The sequence below is a fragment of the Cetorhinus maximus genome, chromosome 7, assembly GCF_964194155.1.
Source record: "Cetorhinus maximus chromosome 7, sCetMax3.hap1.1, whole genome shotgun sequence".
Classification (NCBI taxonomy): domain Eukaryota; kingdom Metazoa; phylum Chordata; class Chondrichthyes; order Lamniformes; family Cetorhinidae; genus Cetorhinus; species Cetorhinus maximus.
In genome coordinates this window covers 24,425,807-24,446,761 of record NC_135885.1, presented here as the reverse complement: position 1 = coordinate 24,446,761, position 20,955 = coordinate 24,425,807, and the positions used below count along the sequence as shown (strand labels likewise).

The 20,955-nt window shown below is 49.0% G+C and overlaps 1 protein-coding gene across 2 annotated transcripts in view; it reads right to left on the bottom strand.

Moving 5' to 3' along the window:
* LOC144682655 (dicarboxylate carrier UCP2-like) overlaps positions 1-20,955 on the bottom strand; it is a 65,778-nt gene that overhangs the window by 19,344 nt on the left and 25,479 nt on the right. Inside the window, exons 1-2 of one of the 2 annotated variants that reach the window (XM_078545213.1) lie at positions 8,105-8,232; positions 7,559-7,722 (exon numbers count right to left, since the gene is read on the bottom strand). The gene's annotated coding sequence lies outside the window, so the exon portion shown is untranslated. Of the gene's footprint in view, positions 1-7,558; positions 7,723-8,104; positions 8,233-20,955 lie in introns of those variants that run through there. The other variant, XM_078545212.1, reaches the window with a different exon arrangement.

Here is a 20,955-nt window from a genome sequence, read left to right as displayed (position 1 = left end):
GTTCAGGTCAAGGTCATTAACATGGATCAAGAAAGGCAGGGGTTGTAGTACGGACCCTTGGGGAACCTGACTGTATACGGTCCTCTGATAAACGATTGTTCACCACTACTCTTTTGTGTCACTCAGTCGATTTGGAACCATGCTGCCACTGACCCTTTTATTCCAGAGGCTTCAACTCTGCTGACAAGCCTGTTGTGTGGCGTTTTATCAAATGCCTTTTGGAAGCTTATGTACACCGCATCAACCACATTTCCCTCATCAACACTGTTGCCTCAAAAAACTCAAATCAAGTTAGTTAAACATTTGCCTTTAACAAATCCATGCTGGCCTTCTTTAACTAATCCACATTTGTTCGAGTGACTATTGATTTTTGTCTTAAATATTCCACTAAAATTTTTCCCACCACCAAGGGTCTTTAGGTGCTGGGTTTATCTTTAGATCTTTTGATGAAAGGTGCAACATTTGCTATGCTCCAGTCCTCTGTATTGGAAGATTATGGCCAGAACCTTCTCAAATGGCCACCCTTTTGTTCCTTCAGCATTCTTGGGAGGCATCCCATCTGGTCCTGGCCTAATACATCCTCCTTAACAATTTTAGCCTAACCAGTGCCTTAACTACCTCCTCTTTCACCATGACTTTGGCAGCATCAGCTTCCTCGTTAAAGACAGATGTAAAATATTCATTTAGCACGTCAACCATACCCTCTTCCTCCACACCTTGGATTTTTTTGGGTCCCTAATCAACCCCACATCTCCTCTTACAACTACCAGTCTCAAACTGATCTTAATTCTGCACTTCTCTTCTTCTTTCCTCCCTATTTTCTTCATTTCCTCAGACCACCCAGTTCCTTAGCCATTTCTTTTCCATAATTTTGTTCATTATTTGGCTGAGGCAATCTGTTAGACCTTGTCAACAAATAGCTTTCTGGGTTTGAGTGCTCTTTGTTTATTTCCCTTTTTTAAAAATTGCATCAAATATGTTGGTCTCCTTCATATTTCAGTTTAAAAGAAGGGTTTTCACTCCAAGTTAAAAACTTATCTGCTCCCTCCATGGATGCTGACTTATCAGAGATGCATTTCCAGTATGGTTCAGAGGACTGTTATACAGTATTTAGTTCAGTGCAGGATGTTAGATTTCATTAACTAACCTCCAACAGATGGCCATTTCATTTCGAGTTTCCAGTTAAAAAGGTGAAGTAAAAATATTCCTTTATAGCCATTTTCAAATATTGCATGAGAACTGGGCTAATTCCCCCCACTGCTTCCAGCACACAGGCCCCGCGCTGCTGGTGACATTTGCTAATGTCAGTAACTAGGACCATTCGGTTTAAAGAAGTTTCCCAGCTACCAGCCCTAACAAATGCAGAAAATTGACTTTGGATTTGCTACCAGCTGCACAAGACCTGGTGTAAGCACATCATTAACAAAGCTTTCCCTGGGGCTCATTAATCTGCATTTCACAAGGAATCTGTTTTGTAGCAAAAATGTTTACATGCAAAGCCAGGCAAGTCCTTGTGAGTGAGCAATAGATGGCCTGTCAAAACACAAAACACAGGCATTGTTCTCAGTGTGATAACAAGCTATAGGATACTGTATACTGAAATGCAAAATTTCTGATTAGAACACATGATATGGATCTATTATTAAGAGCTATAGTATCCACTTTTATATTGTTCCAGTATTTGATCTACATCAGTACCAGACAGAGAACCCAGTTAACTTCTCCTCTGTGCAAAATTAACCTGAGGAATAGTTGGCCTGCAATAATTGGCCAGAGGGGTATGGCAGTTAAAAACCAATCGGTCAGGTTGTGCCACAGTCCTCCAGTACACTACTGAGACCCTGGTCAAGAAGTGGAATGTGGACCTTGGTTAAAAAGGCAACACCCACTACAACTGCCTCCACAGTTGAATAGTTTGCCAACACTCTCAATGAAGAAGCATGCAAGAACAACGGGTTACGGGTGAATTATTGGAGATGACTAATGTCTGTGGATCTGTTCCTCTAAATAAGCCAGTTTCTTCAGTAACTAGAATTGGAAAATTGGGAAGGTAGAAATTAACAGATACTCCAATCACAAAAAGATAGTCAAGTGACCAGTTTCCTGCTTAAAAGGGAAGCGGGAAATTGAAACTATCTTTTTATATCAATTGTTAGTGAAGGAATAGAAGGGTATTATAGACAAAAAGGACAAGTAAGTAACAATCAGACAAAGGCAAAGTAAAAGAGATACAGTTCGTGAAACATGTATTGCACTTGGTGGCACAATTTGGGAGACCAAAAATATGGAAACCAGATCGGAAACACTCTTGGCAAGGGGGATTTACAAAGTTGCATGCTGCAGGGAGCATGGGTTCATCAATGCAGACAGAAGAGTGATGGCAGAATGGGTAGGGACAGATATGGCAGAAGATAACTGATCAAATGCAGAAACCGGTGGGAAAAGAAGGAAAGCAAGTACAAGCCATAACCATGACCCTGCTGTGACTTGCCATTCAAACTCCACCTCCCATTGTCACTCGGGGTTCTCCATTTTTGGCCTCCAACACAGCACTGCAACCAACCTTCAAGAACATGAGCCAATTTCTGATGAGTTAGTTCTGCTGAAGAGTCATTCGGACTCGAAACGTTAACTCTGTCTTCCTCACCACAGATGCTGTCAGACCTGCTGAGTTTTCCAGCTATTTTTGTTTTTGTTCAAGAACATGAACTCATCTTTCTCCAGGGTGTTTTGCAGTCTTCAATTTGAATATAGAATTTTGTAACTTCAGGCCTTAATCTATATCTTAAGCTTTACAGGAAGATATGCAATGGTTTGTTGTTTTGATCCAGACCTTTCATCTAGACAAAGTTCTACTGGGGGAGAAAAGAAAGGATATTGAACCTGTTGTTCTTCTGCAAGACTAGCCCATCCACTTCAAAAACAAAAACACCTGGAATAACTCAGCAGGTCTGACAGCATCTGCGGAGAGGAACACAGTTAATGTTTCGAGTCCGTATGACTCTTCAACAGAACTAAGGAAAAATAGAAAAGAGGTGAAATATAAGCTGGTTTAAGGGGGGGTGGGGGTGGGACAAGTAGAGATGGATAGAGGGCTAGTGATAGGAGGAGATAACCAAAAGGACAAAGAGATGTTGAAGCTGGTGATATTATCTAAGGAATGTGATAATAAAAGGTACAGATAGCCCTAGTGGGCTCATCCACTTATCTGGTTTTCAAGCGTTTCAATTGAGACCAGAGTCTGCAGAATCCTAGGTTTTTGATTCCCCAAACAAGCACTGTCCCATTCCCCCCTACACTACCTAGCCCCAAAATAAGACGAGTTTGCCAGCATCTTGGCTGTTTGCCTGTTCTTTTGATTTATTTGAAAATGTACTTTCCTATAAAAACGCTGATGCCTCAGTTCCCAGACCTGAAGAGGGTTCTAGCGGCAGTGTTAACACTGCAGCCATTGATTGACCTGCTGTATATTGCCAAAATGTCTTTGTTTCCGGTTCCCACTTGTGTTTCTCAACAAGAAAAACATGTTTGTTCTCGTTAGTTCTAAACCACATTCAAGGCCTCGAAATTGCAGGCGTGAAGAAGATAAAAAGGTAATCTACCACCACCAGATACTGCAATAAACAGGATCTGATTGCCTCAGGGACAGAAAAGGATGATGAATAATGGAAGGGCTGGAATATAATTGGTTGATTCTGTTGCTAGGGCTGGACTGAAACACAAGTAACATCTGCTTCACTGTGAAACCCATACAGCAAGACAAATAACTGCCTCCACTTTGTCATAGAACATTTATAGCAGTAGATAAAAGAAACAAAACAACTTGAGGCCACGATAAAATCTCTTGCAAAACAGGACATTCAATACTTTGTTTGTATGCTAAAATCCAGTGTGGTAAAAAAGCCATGGGCACTTCAAGGTAGCAATTTCCTGTTAATAAAACAGCCGATCTTGTAACTATAGCCAGGGCTGGGTTACAGAAAAATATTCTGTAAATTGCATGATTGTTGCATGCACAAAAAACACCAGGAAGATAATGCTATGTTAAATCAAGGTAGAAATATGATCAAGCGGCCACTATCCCTTTGCTCCATTGATACATTACAATGATGCACACAGACACACACTGAGCCTAGAAAGGACATGAAGGGAGATAGGAGAGAAACTAGAGAAAGAGCACGGAGAAGCCATTTCAACAGCAGGAAAAATAAAAAGCAGCAATACAGGAAATCCACCCCCCCCACCCCACCCCCACCCCAAACCTTTATGTTTCAACAAAATTCAACAGCATTTTGGTTTCCTTCGTCGTAATTCAAGTAAGGCTACATGGCAAGCCCAGCTGAAACAAACTTAAGGGCAAAACTACGAGTACTGACAGCAGTGACATTAACTGACCACTGCAAATTCAGCTTTAGCGTTCGTCTTGACAGGAACTTCAAATTTTCCAAAATTCAGCTGCTTTTAAATCTATTTATTTATTTATTTTTCCACACAGCTCTGGCTTCCATAGTCATTTTAATTTATTTTCCTCAATATGTGGGCAATATTGCCCATTTCTTAATTTATTGTATTTGCAACCAAGTAGCTAGCTGGACCACTTCAGATGGTATTAGCAGTCTGTCAATCACAGGGCAGATAGGGGTGTCAAGTTCACTTCCATGAAGAAGCAGTTTGTTGTTTACAACAATACCGTTCCTGTTGTGGCCAAGTTTTAAACAACAATGCAAGTCATTATGTGGCCATTTTTTTCTCCCTAATGTTTCCCTGTGGGCCTACGAGTTATCAAATTTAGTAGCTACAAGTCAAATGATTCCCTCAGCTACCTTGATTACACTTCTTCCTACCCAGGTTCCTGAAAGACAGCTACTCCATTCCCAGTTTCCCCATTGCACCTGTTCTAATGATTTCACTTTCCACAACAAAGCTGCAAACAACAACTTTATATAGCACATTTGACACAACAAAATGTCCCAAAACATTCCACAGGAGCATTACACAACATTTGACACCAAGTCAAAAAAGATTTTAAAATGACCAAAAGCTTGGTCAACGGGATAGGTTTTAATAAGCATCTTAAAAAGGAGGAAAGAGGGGTAGAGAGGGAATTCTAGATCTTAAAGCCTTGGCAGCTGAATTCATGGCTACCAATGGTGGAGTGATTAAAATCAGAGGTGCTTAAAAGACCATAATTAGATTTTAGAAATTTAGATTTTGTGGGGCTGGAGGAAATTACAGAGATAGGGGTGGAAGCAACCATGGAGAGATTTCAAAACAGGGGTGAAAATGTTTTTAAAAAAAAATCAAGGCATTGCTTAACCAGGAGCCAATGTTAGTTAGCAGGGGCGATGAGTGAACAGGTTTTGTATAAGTTAGGACATGGGTAGCAAGGTTTTGGACAGCCTCAAGTTTATGGAGGTTCAAATATAGGAGGCAGAGCAGGCTGATAGGTCTTCAACTGAGGATTCCACTCCACTGTGTTTGACCCTGGACCACGTCTCTCCCATTTCCTGAACTTCTTCACCAATTCCTTCCTGAATCACGTTGTGTTCTCCATATTCTCACCTTCTGCATGCAACATCTCATCCTCAGCTTTCTCTGCCCCCAGCAAGATGTCACTAAAACACAAAGCGTGAATGGCATTGGCACGTGTGTCAACACCTCACTTGGTACAGATGACTATGAACTGCAGGTGGATCCGGACTGTACAACATTAAAGACTGGCTTAACCGGAACTCCAGCAAGGTTGATGCAGGGAAGTGGCACTGAGGTAGATGATCAGCCATGATCTAATTGAATGGCAGAGCTGGCTCGACAAGTGGAATGGCCTACTCCCGTTTCTATCGTCTGTTGCTATGATTGGAAAGTTTGGAAGGCCATAGCCTCTTATGCTGCTCGGCATGGCACTAGACAATGATAAATTTGGGGGGGAAAAAAAGACTCATTTATATAGCATCTGCCACGACATTGGTGAGACTGCACCTGAAATACTATGTGCAGTTTTGGTCTCCTTATTTAAGGAAGGATGTGAATGCATTGGAGGCGGTTCAAAGGAGGTTGACTAGACTGATACCTGGAATGGGTGGGATGTCTTATGAGGAAAGGATGGACAGACTGGGCTTGTTTCCACTGGAGTTTAGAAGAGTGAAGGGTGATTTGATTGAAGTATACAAGATCCTGAACAGCCTTGACAAGGTGGACATGGAAAGGATGTTTCTCCTTGATGAGTCCAGACCTAGGGGGCACTGTTTTAAGATTAAGTGTCACCCTTTTAGAACAGAGATGAGGAGAAATTTTTTCTCTGAGGGCTGTGCAACTTTGGAACTCTCTGCCTCAGAAAGTGGTGGAAGTGGGGTCATTGAATATTTTTACAGCAGAGGTAGATAGATTCTTGTTAGGCAAGGGAATCAAAGGTTATCGGGGGTAGATGGTAATGTGGAAATCAAAACAAGTGGATCAGCCAGGATCTTATTGAACAGTGGAGCAGGCTCGAGGGGCCGAATGGTCTATTTCTGTTTCTATTTCTTTTGTTCTTATGACATCCCAAAGCACTTTACAGCCAATGAAGTACTTTTGAAGTGGTGTTACTATTGCAAATTAGGAAACGCAACAACCCATTTGTGCACAGCAAGGTACCACAAACTGCAGTGGTGATGGCTAGACAATCTTGTTTTATTTGTGATATGGCTGGAGGGATAAATATTAGCCACAAAACCAGAGATAACCCCTCAGCCCTTCTTCAAAAGTGTGCTATGGAATCTTTTACATCCACATGAGCAGGCAAACGTCTCCTCCAAAACACGGCACCCCAGCAATGCAGCACTCCCTCAGAACTGCACAAGAGTGTCGCCCTCAGGTCCTGGAGTAGGACTTGAACCTGGAATCTGAGTACATGGGAAGAGAGTGTTGCCAACTGAAGACACAGCAGACACTCACATTTGCCATTGTTAGAATGTTATTCCAACTGAGGACGGGTCCTGTATCATGACCACTAAAATAGCTTCCCCCAAGGATCTAGAGCACAATTTCAAACTAAACACAACCATAAGCAAATAGGACTTATGTGCAACTCAGTTTTTTAAAAAAGTCATTCAGGCCTGGTGTCAGGGAGCAATGAAGAATATTTGATAGCTGCATGGAATGGGAGGTTAGTGAAGGCCTAACATTCAGGGTCATTCAAATGACAGTTGAATACAATGATGCTGAGACTCTTGGTTGGATTACACAGCAACAGTTTCCATCTCTGGCCACAGTACCCCCTTGGTGCGTTTCTAATAATCTTAAATCTTGGAATACATTCTGCTAAAAAACAAAAACCTATCTATCCGCACATTTTGTTCCAACTGCCAAAAGAGGTTAGGCAATACCCTGCGGCCCCTCAAGACCTGTAGGAGGGTAACGGGTTAAAAGGAGTCAGAGGAGGAACTCAATGAAACTCAACCAGGAGTGACGAGGGATTGATGTCCCTACAATTTCACACACGAAATGTTCTAAACGCTAAACAGCAATTAAACAAAGGCTGGAAGCCCCTTTGTGGAGACAGTAAATGGCCTGGAGGTACCTGTTGTCAGATCCAGTGTGCCAGGGCAGTTAACAAGGGGAGGGGACGATCAGGATTCTCTAAAAGTATCCCGCTCGTTGAAGTTCTTTTTAACTAAGCTTTGGCTCTGCCGCTGTTCCATAGAAAGTCCAGAAATGAAACGCCGAATGATCATAATACAGGTTCTGAAACGAGAGAGGATAAAACAGTTAAGCCCACAGCCGTTACTCGGTGCAACCCAGGACAGGCTGAACATGGATGAACTAAACTCAATGCCCAGTTAAATAAATACCCAATCTGTCAAAATTCTACTGGTTTCGAAAGCGCTAATGGAAGCAGCAAATACACCTTTTAAAAAGAAATTACTGCAAAATATAATCCCATATATTTTGGTTTCAATTTAACTAGAGCTTGTAAAACATAAAAAAGGCGAATATCACTACACCAGACAGGAGTCGCCTTGCCAGCCATTCTTTAATTTAAAAAAAAATTAACAAAGTCTTTAAGCAAGTTGAAAAAAATGTTTGAGATTCGCAGCTGCCTGAATTTATACCAGCGAAACATTACCTGATAACTTTAAGTGAATCCTTTTCCTAGGAGGTAACAATGTATTTGCTGGCCGCTGTGTGCAGACTGTGCAGAGTCAGGGATGTTCTCTCCGGCGGTAACTCTGGCCCCCTAGCCCGGTTCCCGACACTGGGCTGCCGGCTCCAAGACCTTTAAATAGACAGCGTCAGGGCCGCCCTCACTGACGTGCGGGGACAGAGGTGGGGCTGGCCTCCCCGCATCTCTCTCCCACCAGGAGCATTAGCGCGCACTGGGCAAGGCGCACCTAACAAATTAACAAAAAAAGGACAATTTTTTATTCCCCCCCACTCCCTTATCTCGGTAGCAAAGGTTGTATTTTTTGAGTGGCGCCTTTTCATTTTTTGTTTTGCCAGTTTGTCATCATCATCATCATCATCATCATAAACCCTATTACAAAACAAACATCTGTCTATTGTGTCGATGCAAATGTTTGACTTCAGGGTAACATCAGAAATCGGGGAGGGGAGGGAGGGGCTGGAAGAAGGGAAGGGGGAGGGAGAGAAGAGGGGGGAGGGGGAGGGAGAGAAGAGGGGGGGAGGGGGAGGGAGAGAAGAGGGGGGGAGGGGGAGGGAGAGAAGAGGGGGGGAGGGGGAGGGAGAGAAGAGGGGGGGAGGGGGAGGGAGAGAAGAGGGGGGGAGGGGGAGGGAGAGAAGAGGGGGGAGGGAGAGAAGAGGGGGGGAGGGAGAGAAGAGGGGGGGAGGGAGAGAAGAGGGGGGGAGGGGGAGGGAGAGAAGAGGGGGGAGGGGGAGGGAGAGAAGAGGGGGGGGAGGGGGAGGGAGAGAAGAGGGGGGGAGGGGGAGGGAGAGAAGAGGGGGGGAGGGGGAGGGAGAGAAGAGGGGGGAGGGGAGGGAGAGAAGAGGGGGGGAGGGGGAGGGAGAGAAGAGGGGGGGAGGGGGAGAAGAGGGGGGGAGGGAGAGAAGAGGGGGGGAGGGGGAGAAGAGGGGGGGAGGGGGAGAAGAGGGGGGGAGGGGGAGGGAGAGAAGAGGGGGGAGGGGGAGGGAGAGAAGAGGGGGGGAGGGGGAGGGAGAGAAGAGGGGGGGAGGGGGAGGGAGAGAAGAGGGGGGGAGGGGGAGGGAGAGAAGAGGGGGGGAGGGGGAGGGAGAGAAGAGGGGGGGAGGGGGAGGGAGAGAAGAGGGGGGAGGGGGAGGGAGAGAAGAGGGGGGGAGGGGGAGGGAGAGAAGAGGGGGGGAGGGGGAGGGAGAGAAGAGGGGGGGAGGGGGAGGGAGAGAAGAGGGGGGGAGGGGGAGGGAGAGAAGAGGGGGGGAGGGGGAGGGAGAGAAGAGGGGGGAGGGGGAGGGAGAGAAGAGGGGGGGAGGGGGAGGGAGAGAAGAGGGGGGGGGGGAGGGGGAGGGAGAGAAGAGGGGGGGAGGGGGGGGGGGGGGGGAGGGGGAGGGAGAGAAGAGGGGGGGAGGGGGAGGGAGAGAAGAGGGGGGGAGGGGGAGGGAGAGAAGAGGGGGGGAGGGGGAGGGAGAGAAGAGGGGGGGAGGGGGAGGGAGAGAAGAGGGGGGGAGGGGGAGGGAGAGAAGAGGGGGGGAGGGGGAGAGGGGGAGGGAGAGAAGAGGGGGGAGGGGGAGGGGGAGGGGAAGAAGAGGGGGGAGGGGGAGAGGGGGAGGGGAAGAAGAGGGGGGAGGGGGAGGGGAAGAAGAGGGGGGGAGGGGGAGGGAAGAAGAGGGGGGGAGGGGGAGGGGAAGAAAGCGGGGGGGGAGGGGGAGGGGAAGAAGCGGGGGGGGAGGGGGAGGGGAAGAAGCGGGGGGGGAGGGGGAGGGGAAGAAGCGGGGGGGGAGGGGGAGGGGAAGAAGCGGGGGGGGAGGGGAAGAAGCGGGGGGGGAGGGGGAGGGGAAGAAGAGGGGGGGAGGGGGAGGGGAAGAAGAGGGGGGAGGGGGAGGGGAAGAAGAGGGGGGGAGGGGGAGGGGAAGAAGAGGGGGGGAGGGGAAGGAGAGGGGGGAGGGGAAGGAGAGGGGGGAGGGGAAGGAGAGGGGGGAGGGGAAGGAGAGGGGGGAGGGGGAGGGGAAGAAGAGGGGGGGAGGGGGAGGGGAAGAAGAGGGGGGAGGGGGAGGGGAAGAAGAGGGGGGAGGGGGAGGGGAAGAAGAGGGGGGAGGGGGAGGGGAAGAAGAGGGGGGAGGGGAGGGGAAGAAGAGGGGGGGAGGGGGAGGGGAAGAAGGGGGGAGGGGGAGGGGAAGAAGGGGGGAGGGGGAGGGGAAGAAGGGGGGAGGGGGAGGGGAAGAAGGGGGAGGGGGAGGGGAAGAAGAGGGGGGGAGGGGAAGAAGAGGGGGGAGGGGAAGAAGAGGGGGGGAGGGGAAGAAGAGGGGGGGAGGGGGAGGGGAAGAAGAGGGGGGAGGGGGAGGGGGGAAGAAGAGGGGGGGAGGGGGAGGGGAAGAAGAGGGGGGAGGGGGAGGGGAAGAAGAGGGGGGGAGGGGAAGAAGAGGGGGGAGGGGAAGAAGAGGGGGGAGGGGAAGAAGAGGGGGGAGGGGGAGGGGAAGAAGAAGAGGGGGGAGGGGGAGGGGAAGAAGAGGGGGGGAGGGGAAGAAGAGGGGGGGAGGGGAAGAAGAGGGGGGGAGGGGAAGAAGAGGGGGGGAGGGGGAGGGGAAGAAGAGGGGGGAGGGGGAGGGGAAGAAGAGGGGGGGAGGGGGAGGGGAAGAAGAGGGGGGAGGGGAAGAAGAGGGGGGAGGGGAAGAAGAGGGGGGAGGGGAAGAAGAGGGGGGGAGGGGAAGAAGAGGGGGGGAGGGGAAGAAGAGGGGGGGAGGGGAAGAAGAGGGGGGGAGGGGAAGAAGAGGGGGGGAGGGGAAGAAGAGGGGGGGGAGGGGAAGAAGAGGGGGGGAGGGGAAGGAGAGGGGGGGAGGGGAAGGAGAGGGGGGGAGGGGAAGGAGAGGGGGGAGGGGAAGGAGAGGGGGGGAGGGGGAGGGGAAGAAGAGGGGGGGAGGGGAAGAAGAGGGGGGGAGGGGAAGAAGAGGGGGGGAGGGGAAGAAGAGGGGGGGAGGGGGAGGGGAGAAGAGGGGGGGAGGGGGAGGGGAAGAAGAGGGGGGGAGGGGGAGGGGAAGAAGAGGGGGGGAGGGGAAGAAGAGGGGGGGAGGGGAAGAAGAGGGGGGGAGGGGAAGAAGAGGGGGGAGGGGGAGGGGAAGAAGAGGGGGGAGGGGGAGGGGAAGAAGAGGGGGGGAGGGGGAGGGGAAGAAGAGGGGGGGAGGGGGAGGGGAGAAGAGGGGGGGAGGGGGAGGGGAAGAGAGGGGGGGAGGGGAAGAAGAGGGGGGGAGGGGAAGAAGAGGGGGGGAGGGGAAGAAGAGGGGGGAGGGGAAGAAGAGGGGGGGAGGGGAAGAAGAGGGGGGAGGGAAGAAGAGGGGGGGAGGGGGAGGGGAAGAGGGGGGGAGGGGGAGGGAGAAGAGGGGGGGAGGGGGAGGGGAAGAAGAGGGGGGGAGGGGGAGGGGAGGGGGGGAGGGGGAGGGGAAGAAGAGGGGGGGAGGGGGAGGGGAAGAAGAGGGGGGGAGGGGGAGGGGAAGAAGAGGGGGGGAGGGGGAGGGGAAGAAGAGGGGGGAGGGGAAGAAGAGGGGGGGAGGGGAAGAAGAGGGGGGAGGGGAAGAAGAGGGGGGGAGGGGAAGAGAGGGGGGGAGGGGAAGAAGAGGGGGGGAGGGGGAGGGGAAGAAGAGGGGGGGAGGGGAAGAAGAGGGGGGGAGGGGAAGAAGAGGGGGGGAGGGGAAGAAGAGGGGGAGGGGAAGAAGAGGGGGGGAGGGGTGGAAGAGGGGTGGAAGAGGGGGGGAGGGGGGTGGGGGAACGGGGGTGGGGTAGTGGGTGGAAGAGGGAGGGGAGGGGAGGGGAGGGGGTGGAAGAGGGAGGGGAGTGGGTGGAAGAGGGGCGGGGGTGGAAGAGGGGCGGGGGGTGGAAGAGGGGCGGGGGTGGAAGAGGGGCGGGGGTGGAAGAGGGGCGGGGGTGGAAGAGGGGCGGGGGTGGAAGAGGGGCGGGGGTGGAAGAGGGGCGGGGGTGGAAGAGGGGCGGGGATGGAAGAGGGGCGGGGATGGAAGAGGGGCGGGGATGGAAGAGGGGAGGGGGTGGAAGACAGGAGGGGGGGAAGAAGGGATGGGGAGCGGGTGGGGGAGGGGGGAGTGGGGGTGGAAGGGGAGGGGAGGAGTGGGAGGGGAGGGAAGAGGGGAGGGGGTGGAAGACGGGAGGGGGCGGAAGAAGGGAGGGGGAGGGGGTGGGGGAGGGGGGAGTGGGGGTGGAAGGGGAGGGGGGAGTGGGAGGGGAGGGAAGAGGGGAGGGGAGGGGGTGGAGGGGGTGGAAGAGGGGGAGGGGAGGGAAGAGGGGGGAGGGGAGGGGGAGGGGAAGGGGGTGGGGGGGAGGGAGGGGAGGGGGGTGAGGGAGGGGAGGGGGTGAGGAGGGGAGGGAGGGTGAGGCAGGGGGGGTTGGGGTGGAAGAGGGAGGGGAGGGGAGGGCGTGGAAGAGGGAGGGGAGTGGAGGGGGTGGAAGAGGGGAGGGGAGGGGGTGGAAGAGGGGTGGGGAGGGGGTGGAAGAGGGGAGGGGAGGGGGTGGAAGAGGGGAGGGGAGGGGGTGGAAGGGGAGGGGAGGGGGTGGAAGAGGGGAGGGGGAGGGGGCGGAAGAAGGGAGGGGGCAGGCAGAAGAAGGGGGGAGGGGTGGAAGAAGGCGGGAGGGGTGGAATAAGGGAGGGGCGGAAGAAGGGAGGGGGAGGGGGCAGAAGAAGGGAGGGGGAGGGGAGGGGAGGGGGAGGGGGGGAGGGGAAGGGGGAGGGGGCAGAAGAAGGGAGGGGGAGCGGGCGGAAGAAGGGAGGGGGAAGGGGCGGAAGAAGGGAGGGGGAGAGGTGGAAGCAAAAAAACTGCGGATGCTGGAAATCCGTAACAAAAACAAAAATACCTGGAAAAACTCAGCAGGTCTGACAGCATCTGCGGAGAGGAGCACAGTTAACGTTTCGAGTCTGTATGACTCTTCAACAGAACTAAGGAAAAATAGAAAAGAGGCAAAATATAAACTGGTTTAAGGTGGGGGGGACAGGTAGAGCTGGATAGAGGGCCAGTGATAGGTGGAGATAACCAAAAGATGTCATAGACAAAAGAACAAAGAGGTGCTGACGGTCGTGATATTAGCTAAGGAATGTGCTAATGGTGACTTTAAGGGTAGAAAGCAGGACGAGCAAGGTACAGATAGCCCTAGTGGGGGTGGGGTGGGGGGATGGATGGAAATAGGTTAAAAGGTAGAGATAAAACAATGGATGGAAATACATTTAAAAATAATGAAAATAGGTGGGAAACGAAAAATCTATATAAATTATTGGAAAAAGGGGGGATTGGAAACGGGATGGGGATGAAAGAAAGAGTTTAAGATTTAAAGTTGTTGAACTCAATATTCAGTCTGGAAGGCTGTAAAGTGCCTAGTCGGAAGATGAGGTGCTGTTCCTCCAGTTTGCATTGAGCTTCACTGGAACATTGCAGCAGGCCAAGGACAGATATGTGAGCATGAGAGCAGGGTGGAGTGTTGAAATGGCAAGCGACAGGGAGGTCTGGGTAATGCTTGTGGACAGACCAAAGGTGTTCTGCAAAGCGGTCACCCAGTCTGCATTTCGTCTCTCCAATGTAGAGGAAACCCATTGGGAGCAGCGAACGCAGTAGACTAAATTGAGGGAAGTGCAAGTGAAATGCTGCTTCACTTGAAAGGAGTGTTTGGGCCCTTGGACGGTGAGGAGGGGGGAAGTAAAGGGGCAGGTGTTGCAACTTCTGCGATTGCATGGGAAGGTGCCGTGGGAGGGGGTTGAGGAGATTTAATAGATGGGCAATATGAAATTGTTGCAATGTAACCATCACCTATTAAATTGAAATCTACAACAAATACTACATTATAAAGAGTAAACAACTTGCATTTATAAGGTGTCTTTAACAGAGCAAAAAGTCTTGAGGCACTTCACAAAAGCGTTATCAAACAAAGTTTGACATTGAGCCATGAGAGGTGATATGGATCACGTGACCAAAAAGGTCAGTTTTAAGGAGTGTCATGGAGCAGGGAAGACGGGTAGAGAGGCAAAGAGGGTTAGGGAGGGAATTACAAAGCTTGGGCACAAGGCTGCTGAAGAAATGGCAACCAATGGTGGAATGATTAAAATTGGGGATCTACAAGAAGCCAGAATTGGAGAAGCACAGAGATCTTGTGGGGTTATAGGGTTGGATGAGATTACTGAGATAGGGAGGGTTAAGACTTTGGAAAGATTTGAAAACCAGTATGAGCATTTTAAAATTGAGGTACTGTCAGCACTTAAGCCAATGCAGGCCATAGCACAGAAACAGGCCATTCAGCTCAACAGGTCTACGCCGGTGTTTAAGGCAAGCCTCTTCTCACTGTAATTACCTCTTCCCAACCTGCTCCCCATCTCTTTCTATTCCCCTTTCCCTTATGTGTGGTTCAAGTCACCCCTTATCCATTTTCACCACTGATACAACCTTACACCCTTCCTCAATTCTTCTCCATGTTGAATACCACTTGGAGGATGGCAAGGGCATACAATGTCCTCTGGGTAGAGGACTTCAACAGCTATCTCCAAGAGTATTGGTAGCACAACTATTGACCAAGCTGGCCAAATCCTGAAGAACATATCATTCAGATTGGACCTGCAGCAGATGGTGAAAGAACCAACAAGAGAGAAAAACATATTCAATCTTGCCCTCACCAATTTATCTGTCACAGGTGCATCTGTCTAGAACAGTATTGGAAGATGTGACTACCACACAGTCCTTGTGAAGACAAAGTCCCAGCTTCACATTGAGAACATCTTCCATCATGATGTGTGCTACTACAACTGTGGTAAATGGGATAGACTCAGAACAGATCCAGCAGCTCAAAACTGGACATCCATGAGGCACTATGGGCCATCAGTAGCAGCAGAACTGTATGCACCCACAATCTGTAACCTCATGGCCCAGCATATTCCTCACTCTACCAAGCAACAGAAGTAACATGTTGCAGAGTTAAGTGATCTCTCAGCCAACAGATCAGATCAAAGCTCTGAAGTCCTGCCACATCCAGTCATGAATGGTGGTGGATACATAAACAACTAACCAGAAGAGGCTCCACATACACCTCTATCTTTTATAATCCTCAGCGTGTCAGTGTAAAAGGCAAGGCTGAAACATTTGCAACCATCTTCAGCCAGAAGTGCAAACTGGATGGTCTATCGCAGCCTCCTCCTGGGGTCCCCAGCATTACAGATGCCAATTCGTTTCACTCCACATGATGTCAAAAATGACTCAAGGCACTGGATACAGCAAAGGCTATGGGGCCCTGACAACATCCCTGCTGAAGTACTGAAGACTTGTGCTCTAGAACTAGCTGTGCCACTAGCCAAGCTAAAACACAGGCAAAGAACCCAACAATGTGGAAAATTTCACAGGTATGTCCTGTCCACAAAAAGGACAAATACAATCTGGCCGATTACCACCCTCATCCAGTCCACTCTCGATCATCAGCAAAGTGATAGAAGGTGTTGTTGAAAATGCTCTCAAGCAGCACTTACTCAGCAATAATCCGCTCACAAATTCCCAGTTTGGGTTCTGCCAGGGCCACTCGGGTCCAGATTTCATTACAGTCTTGGTCCAAACATAGACAAAAGAGCTGAATTCCAGAGGTGAGGTGAGAGTGACTGCCGTTGACATCAAGGCAGCATTTGACTGAGTGTGGCACCAAGGAGCCCTAGCAAAACTGGAGTTAATGGGAACCAGGGAAAAAACTTTCACTAGTTGAAGTCATAACTAGAACAAAGAAAGATGGCTGTGGATGTTGGAGGCCAATCATCTCAGTCCCAGGGCATCACTGCAGGAGTTCCTCAGGGTAGTTTCCTTGGCCCAACCATCTTCAGCTGCTTCATCAATGACCTTCCCTCCCTCACAAGGTTAGCAGAAGTGGGGATGTTCACTGATGATTTCACAATGTTCATTCATTACCATTCGCAACTCTCATATGCAGCAAGACATGGACAACATTCAGGCTTGGGCTCATAAATGGCAAGTAGTATTTAGGCCACACAAGTGCCAGACAATGGCCATCTGTAACAGGTGAGAATCTAACCATCTCCCCATGACATTCAATGGTACTATCATCACAGAATCCCCCACTATCAACATCCTGGGGGTTACCATTGACCAGAAACTGAACTGGACTTGCCATATAAATACTGTGGCTACAAGAGCAGGTCAGAGGCTGGGAATTCTGCGGTGACTAACACCTCCTGACTACCCAAAGCTTGTCCACCATCTGTAAGGCACAAGTATACTCTCCACTTGCCTGTATGAGTGCAGCTACAAAAACACTATAGAGGCTCGACACCATCCAGGACAAAGCTGCCCGTCTGACTGGCATCCCATCTACTGCCTTAAACATTCATTCCCTCTACTATTGGCTCACATTAGCAGCAGTGTGTACCATGATGCAGTAACCTGCCAAGGCTCCTTCAACAGCACCTTCCAAACCTGCAATCTCTATCACCTAGGCAGCATATTGGAACACCACCCCCTGCAAGTTCCTCTGCAAGTCACCTCCCATTGTGACTTGGAACAATATTGCCATTCCTTCACCATCACTAGATCAAAATCCTGGAACTCCCTCTGTAAAAGCAACGTGGGTGTGCTGACACCACAAGTTCGGCAGCGGAGTGAGCTTGGCAGCAGCTCATCACAACCTCCTCAAGGGTAGTTAGGAATAGGCAACAAATGGTAACCTTGCTAGCAATGCCCACATTCCATGAATGAATGAAGAAACTCCATTTCACATTGAGTTTCCCATTCTCACCATGCACTGCGCTTGATCTGTTAGTGGCTATTTCAGATTTACGCCTTCCTCTTCTAGACACAGTATTTTGTATGGCAAAGGGGATAACAAACACAAGCAAACTACATATAATAGACATATTTACACTCCTACATACAAAAATACCATCCAGAATACACCTTTCAGGGACTTGCCATTGATTTTAATTGATGGGGCAGCAGTGGGAGTGGGGGTGGGGGGGTTGTTTTGCTGTGGCAGCTGGTTTAGAGATGACCTTATTTTTCCGGGTGTTTAGTGAAAGGCCCATTTCCTCATATGCTTCAGAGAAGCAGTCGACAATGACCTGGAGCTCAGTTTCTGAGTGAGTGCACACACAGGTGTCAGCTGCAGACTGAAGCTCTATACCTCATGTTGGAATGATTTTGGTTTTGGATTAAAGGCAGGGTAGGTTATGCATTTTCCCATCTATTCTGTAGATTGTAGAAATATAGGACACCTCAGTAACGTAAAAACAAAATTAAACTATCACAGCATATTTTCAGAACCTGGAAATTATGGTCCTTGAAACAAACCAAAATTGGACACCCTTACAAAAAAGGAAAATAAGGCACTGGACATAAAACAACAAACTGTCACTAGGTGGTTAGAAACGGGATTAGACAAAACAATGACATCCCCAACCAGAAAGCCTCGATCCTTAACCTTTAAGCATGAACACTGAACCCAAACTGAGTTTAACACCAACTGCCACAGATCACTTGTAGTCATACCTATATCCCTACTTCAAGATCCCTAACTCTAACAACTGAACCATAAACCCCAGCCCTGATTCAGCTCCAAACTCAAATGGCCTGACCCTAGCCTAAATGTGGTGGTTAACCCTAAACTCAAGGTCAGTTTTGGGTTCAATGTTCATGCTTCAGGGTTAAGGATTCAGGGCAATGGTTAGGGCTTAAAGTGCTATTTTTTTTTAATGCATTTACGGGATGTGGGTGTTGCTGGCTAGGCTAGCATTTATTGTCCATCCCTAATTGCCCTTGAGAAGGTGGTGGTGAGCTGCCTTCTTGAACTGCTGCAGTCCCTGTCATGTAGGTACGCCCACAGTGCTGTTAGGGAGAGAGTTCCTGGATTTTGACCCAGCGGCAGTGAAGAAACAGTGATATATTTCCAAGTCAGGATGGTGAGTGGTTTGGAGGGGAACTTCCAGGTGATGGTGTTCCCATGTACCTGCTGCCCTTGTCCTTCTAGATGGTAGTAGTCGTGTGTTTGGAAAGTGTTGTCTAAAGAGCCGTGGTGAGTTTCTGAAGTGCATCTTGTAGATGGTACACACTGCTGCTACTATTCATTGGTGGTGGAATGTTGTTGCACTCATCCAGGCAAGCGGAGAGTATTCCATCACACTCCTGACTTGTGCCTTGTAGATGGTGGAGAAGCTTTGGGGAGTCAGGAGATGAGTTACTCGCCACAGGATTCCTAGCTCTGTTCTGCTCTTGTAGCCACAGTATTTATATGGCTAGTCCAGTTCAGTTTCTTGTCAATGGTCACCCCCAGGATGTTGATAGTGGGGGATTCAGTGATGGTAATGCCACTGAATGTCAAAGGGCGATGGTTAGATTCTCTCTTGTTGGAGATGGTCATTGCCTGGCACTTGTGTGGCACAAATATTACTTGCCATTTGTCAGCCCAAGCCTGGGAATTGTCCAGGTCTTGCTGCATTTGGACATGGACTGCTTCAGTATCTGAGAGGTTACGAATGGTGTTGAACATTGTGCAATTATCAGCGAACATCCCCATTTCTGTCCTTATGATGGAAGGAAGGTCATTGATGAAGCAGCTGACGATGGTTGGGCCTAGGACACTACACTGATGAACTCCTGCATCGATGTCCTGGAACTGAGATGATTGACCTACACTAACCACAACCATCTTCCTTTGTACTAGGTATGATTCCAACCAGCGGGAGAGTTTTCCCCGATTCCCATTGACTCCGGTTTTGCTAGGGCTCCTTAATGCCACACTCGGTCAAATGCTGCCTTGATGTCAAGGGCAGTCACTCTCACACCTTGTTGGAGCATTATGGTTAATGTTACAATTAGGGTCTTTGTTAGTATTTGTGGTCCCCTTGTGGTGGGTTCCCCCGTGGTGGGGCCGGCAAGCCATTGAAATCTCCGTCACATCGGTGGGACCGGCATGAATATGTGAGCAAGGAGCAGGGGTAGACCATTCAGCCCCTTGAGCCTGCTCCGCCTTTTAATAAGATCATGGCTGATCTGACAGTAACCTCAAATCTGCATCAAACCCACCCGCCGATAACCTATCACCCCCTTTCTTATCAAGAATCTATCCACCTCTGTCTTAAAAATATTCAAAGATTCTGCTTCCGCCACCTTTTCAGGAATGCTATAGTCGATGCTTTCTCTTAACCAGGTGTGTTAAGCAGTGTGAAGGATACACCACCATTGCTATTTAAAGGTATCATCAATTATTTACAGATTAATTGCTAGTTGATTTCTTCTGGCTGTTGGTGCAATTCTACAATTGTTTGGTGCATGTTTCAGAAGTCAACAGGAAGTGTGGTGTGGCAGATTCCGAAGAACGTTTTGCTGATTTCGAGGCCTCTTCTTAAACCAGTTGCACCCAGACATCAACGGCCTAGTATGGCTTCCTCTTAGCATTGAGCATGACTGGGAAGAATGAGCAGAGGCCACACAGACAGCGTGTTCAAGAAACAATTCAAAATGTTCAGCAAAAATACATCCTGTCAAAAAATAAGAACTCAGCAAGAAAGATCCACCCGTGGCTAATTATGGAAGTTAAAAGTTGCATTAGATAAAAAGAAGAAGCTTATAATATGCAAAGAACAGTAGCTAGTCTGAGGATTGGGAGCTTTAGAAACCAGCAAAGGGCCACCAAAAATTGATAAAAGGGGGAAAAATAGAATATGAGAGAAAATTAGCCAGGAATGTAAAAACAGATCGTAAGAACTTTCACACATATATAAAAAAGGAGAGTAGCTAAAGTAAGCATTGGTTCCTTAGAGGCAGAGACAGGAAAAATTATCATGGGGAATGAGGAAATGACAGAGATATTGAACAAATATTTTGTCTGTCTTCACAGTAGAAGACACAATTAGATACCGGAAATAGACCGAGGGGCGAATAAGAGTAATTAATATCAGCAGAGAAAAAATATTGGAAAAACTTAAGAGACTAAATGCTGACCAGTCCCCAGGGTCTGATGGCCAAGGGTTCTAAAAGAGATACTTGCAGAGATAGTGGATGCACTGATTATGATTTTCCAAAATTTCCCAGATTCTGGAATAGTTCCAGTGGTTTGGAAGTTATCAATGCAATTCTGCTATTCAAGAAAGGAGGGGGAGAGAAAACAGGGAACTTCTGGCACCACTGCATGCAGGTCCTCAGGGTTGACACCTGGTATTGAACTCCATGGCTATCTGCTCCCACTGCCTTTTGACCATCAACTTGGAAACACTATTATATATCTTATAAGAATTACAGACTTCAGTTGCAAGTATGCAAGCATAAAAGCATACAAATTTAAACAAAGTCAGATCACAATTATGAATTGTTAACTAAGTGAATTTTTAGGGCACTTTCACCAAATTTTAAATCTCTGTGACTTCTAATAATAGTAGTCCTATAACCTAAAGCAGATTTTAAATCATATATCCCCGCACCCCCCTCCACTCTTCAGATTTTTTTCAAAGCAGGCAGCCTTTTTGAGTAAGAACTCTGATGGAATATATTCCCAAATGCTGGAAATACAAATACAGATTAATTCAATTTTATCTTACCACCCCTGGAATGTGCTGCCAGAAAGGGTGGTGCAATTAGATTCAGTATTAACTGTCAAAATGGAGTTGTTTAATTGAAAAAGATAAGTTTGCAGGGTTATAGGGAAGGAGCAGGTGAGTGGGTCTAATTGGATAGTTCTTTCAAAGCGCCAGCACAGGGACATAGGCAGAATGCAATCCTGTGCTGTTATGGTTTTATAAATTGACTTGCTACTAGAACGTAGGCAAGATTAATAAAATTCTGTGACTTTTCTGTTGAAACCTC